Below are 4,714 nucleotides of genomic sequence, written 5' to 3'. Positions count from 1 at the left end.
CTTTACAATTAGAACAGTTATAGAACAAAACTGGGCAAAGACAGAAAGACATAGAGGTAGGAAGGCCCTGCTCACAAGCGTACAATCTATAGGGAAATAGATATTGATACACAAGGATAGATGCTACCTTTTGCATAATGGTCCACCAGATTGCTAGGTTCTTAATGGGTTGTATGATATGATCACCCAGCAATGTTGGAAGACAAATATGTGAGGTTATGTGGACTGTACAGAGATGATGTAATTGGATAGGGAAGCAGTGAAGGTTATGTGAGTGGGTCTGGAATTTGATAGGCTTGTCTGAAGAGCTTTCAGGAAACGTTTGAAGGTTTGGAGACTAGAGGAGAGTCTTATGTGCGTGGGAGGACATTCCACAGAGTGGGTAAAGCCCGGACAAAGTCCTGGAATTCTGAGTGGGAACAAGTAATACATGTGGATGAAAGACACAGATCTTGTGCAGAGCAGAGAGGTCTGGTAGGGAGATTTTTGAGATGAGTGAGGAGATGTATGATGGTGCAGTTTGGTTAATAGCCTTGTATGTAAGTAAAAGTATTTTATATTTAACACGGTAGAATACCGGTAACCAATGGAGGGACTGACAGAGCGGATCAGCAGACAAAGAATGTCTAGCAAGGAAGATTAGCCTCGCAGCTGCATTAAAATGGATTGTAGTGGTGAGAGCCTATGTTTGGGAAGACCAGTAAGGAGACTATTACAATAATCAATGCGGGAGGTAATGATTGCATGGATTAGATTTTTTGCAGTACAAACAAAAGTGAAGATGCTTGGTGCGCTGAAATATGAGCTGCTTAACACGGACTATTCAGTGATAAGAAGAGTGTCACCGCACACCCAAGACAACATTTAGAACAAAAAGATATCACTGAACTGTCCGCAGGTGCTGACACTGTTCACGTTTAGAATACTGCTCTCTGTCTGGAGAACTTTTAATCTCCAACTTTTAAAAACCTCCAACATATAAATAATTAAAGAAAAACAACAATAGTGTGATATTGTTATATGTATACAGTTCCTATGTTAACATTGCAAGTAGGATCCGTACCGTGAGGAAATGTCTACTATTTTGTAGACAAGTTTTGCATGAATGGTAGAAGGTCAATCCTTATAGGAATTCCACTTCTTCATCTATACGTCCTTATGTTTTCCAGTGTCATGAAGAGAATAAACAGGTATAGTATACAAAAAACAAACAATAATGATAGGATACCGTGCGCCAATGATGGCTGCCTCTGATTTCAGGAAATGGACAAAGAAGTGTCACCCCACACTCCAGAAATCGTTGTGGTCAAAAGAATGCCATTAGAATCCAGAGGCGCTCAAAGAAAACATAAAATAAACATTCACAGTGCATAATACATATACAAGACTAAGTCAGGTGAAAATCTTTTAGTAAGCCTTGTACCTATAAATGAGTCTACTTTTTTAAGAGTAGACAATCGTGCTTTTTGGGGGGAGCTGAAGTTCCACCAGTATGGGTTCTGAATGGCTCTGGTCTTCCTCTCCACAAGTATTACCCAAAAAAGAAAGATAGAAAACCTCCAATGGTGCAATATATTTTATTCACTGTGCTGAACATATACAAGACAGGGATAAGGGTGGTCTCTCACCATATGAAGTGGTCTACAAAGTAGATAATACCAGCAAGTTTTTAAAGATGGTCACACTCGGGCGTCCCCGGAACCAGCCATTCAGCTCCACAGGTGATGTCCCAACCGTCTCCCTCACAACAGACAAGTCCTCCTGCCGACGCCTTTCAACACAAGCAGTGTCTTCATCAAGGCATGACTCATGCCTTGATGAAGACACTGCTTGTGTCGAAACGCATCGGCAGGAGGACTTGTCTATTGTGAGGGAGATGGTTGACCATTCAGAACCCATACTGGTGGAACTTCAGCTCCCCCCAAAAAGTGCGATTGTCTACTCTTAAAAAAGTAGACTCATTTATAGGTACAAGGCTTACTAAAAGATTTTCACCTGACTTAGTCAGGTATAGTATACAGTGTCGGACTGGGGCATGAAGGGCCCACCAGGGGAATGCAGTGATAGGGGCCCATACTTAAGGGTGTGGCCAGCCTACAAAGGGGTGTGGCCAGCCTCCACAGAGGCCTGAAATTCACAATAGTCTAGTGCAGTGTAATGCAACATATCTACCATGTATAATACAAGTGCATAGTCTGGAACCTGATCCCTAGAAGAAGGAGTGGGCACTCAGGCAGTGGGGCCTACCGGTGGTTTCCCTGGTACCCCTGTGGGCCAGTCCGACCCTGATAGTATAATACAACTTTTATTATAAAACATGCAAGCAAACAAGCCAGAATGAATATTGGACTCTCACCATAAAAGATTGTCTACCTTAACAAGCAGACAGACAAGGCATGATTGAAATAACCAGGCGTCCCCAGCACCTTGAAATTCCTTCTATGGATCTGTTCCAGACTCCTCTGTACCACACAAAAGTCCAACCGACGCGTTTCGATACTCTCTGGTATCTTTTTCAAGGCATAGTGGTTCACCTCCCAGGAATATCAATTTATACCCCCTTCGGTGATGTAATCAATTAATCCCAAGAAAGGCCTATTTCCAGACATGGATTATCTACCCTCTAATACATTCATTGAATGACCATATAATATGTCCGTTCCACTCCTCCATTTCTGACATTCTGCTATTGTTCTATAGTCCGCTTTTGGCGCCACGCTGCCCCCCCCCCCCTGTCCAAAGTGCCAAGAAGTGACATCATTTCCTGTAGTTTGCACCGCATTTGCGTTCCACCAATGTCACTTCCGGTGACGTCATTTCCGGTAATCGTAATTACGAGTTTAGACAGGAGGAAATCTCTGATGTAATCGTAAGTCCTAATGTCTCCGGCGCGGCCACCTTTGGACAGATCTTTTTCGGACTTAATGGCCTTTTACGGATATAATATACAAAGATATAAAAATAAAAATTAAAACGCATAAAATTGTATATAAAAATACAATTAACGACATTAAAACATTATGAAACATCCAGATGAATACATAAATGGTTATAAAAACAATTTTAATTCGAAGGGCTAGATGCATCATCGCTTGGAAAGTGATAAAATGGAGAGTGAAAAAGTACCAGCCAATCAGCTCCTAACTACCATGTCACAGGCTGTGTTTGAAAAATGGCAGTTAGTAGCTGATTGGCTGGTACTTTTTTACTCTCCATTTTATCACTTTCCAAGCGATGATGCATCTGGTCCGAAGTCTTTATTAATACCCATAGGAGCTAATGTATTAAAATTATATATCATAGTCATTTCACACTTGGATAATTTAGAGGCAATATCTCCACCTCTTGCATCGGTAGAAACCTTTTTTAGAGCCAAAAAATTCTTTATATATTTGGTATCACAACCATGTACATCCTTAAAGTGCTTTGACAGTGCGTGTGTATCCAAACCCTTATGGATGTTCCTTAAATGTTCCCCCAATCTAACTTTTAGTGCTCTACTAGTTTTTTTGATAATAGCCCGCATTACTGACGCATACTGTGCTTTGCCAATTGTTGAGCCTTGCCATTTTTACAGTATCTAATAGATTGTCACTTCAATTAAATTCAGCACATTTCTATAGTGTGGAACGGGGTGTCAATTTCATCATTTGCTGTTACCTTGAACCTGACATTTAACTTACAGGAATTTTCCTTTGCTGCTTATTGTATGTTTCTGCCGTGCACTGGAACGCACATTTAGTGCTGGGATATAGCATTTATGATAATTGATTTCGTTCTATTGTACACAGACTACTAAGAAATGACTCTTCTCATTTTCTTCACTCATCTATTTTCTGGACTCTCACCAGCGATCCATTGGTGTATGGTGATTCCGCACACCTCTGCCTAACGCGGGCAGCAGATCCATCTATTTATTCCTTATCTTATATTAAATGCTAAAATATTCTAATCTATTTAATTACGTGAACTCTCATCAGTGATCCAAGAGTAGAATGGGTATTAATACCCCTACTATCATACCACACTGTAAACGCCCGATTTCGTCCGATCTCGGAAGCCAAGCAGTGCTGGGCTTGGTCAGTACCAAGACGGGAGACCGCCTGGAAAGACTAAGTTTAGTAGAGGTCCCAGTGGCTGGCAGGCTCTGTGCCTAACACTGACAGCAGATTCACATCTGCCCTTTCTTCTGATCTTTATTCTTTATATTAACTGTGTTAACATTTCCTTTGGCGGTAAATTTGAGACTGGCACTTGTGAGTCCATAATATATTAACCCTGTGTGGGTTTTATTGGCCATTTTTGACGGGATGCACCTATATCCGTTTAGCTCATAGTAGACTATTTCTTGTATTACCTATTAAAGACATTAATATTTGTATTAATAACCCATTTTGGGCTTTCTCTACTATTGTTTGCGGTATATACCATATATCTGGTTTTTCCCATATGAGATCATCTCTGGTAATAGGCTTCCTAGATATATAATCCTTTTAACTTTTTGTTTTGCGTTTGTATATTGTGTCACACACTAACTGTCCAACTTTTAACTCGGATTAATAAACATATAGATTTTATACTCTCTCATTGTAGTGTCTTACTTAATTTTCATAAGAGTGCGCCCACAAAAGAATCTTCTTTTTTCTTCTTTCTGTTTGTTCTAACATTATACTGACTCAGGGTGCACCAACAATTCAAGTATTGAGAGGAATTC

The 4,714-nt window shown here is 40.3% G+C and overlaps 1 pseudogene; it reads left to right on the top strand.

The window, feature by feature from the left end:
- The first annotated feature begins 4,009 nt into the window (after nucleotides 1-4,009).
- Nucleotides 4,010-4,128, top strand: LOC135053912 (5S ribosomal RNA; annotated as a pseudogene).
- Nucleotides 4,129-4,714: the final 586 nt, after the last annotated feature.

Source organism: Pseudophryne corroboree, chromosome 2 (genome assembly GCF_028390025.1).
Source record: "Pseudophryne corroboree isolate aPseCor3 chromosome 2, aPseCor3.hap2, whole genome shotgun sequence".
Lineage (NCBI taxonomy): Eukaryota > Metazoa > Chordata > Amphibia > Anura > Myobatrachidae > Pseudophryne > Pseudophryne corroboree.
Note: the sequence above shows the minus strand (reverse complement) of the source record. Positions and strands in the feature narration are given on the sequence as shown.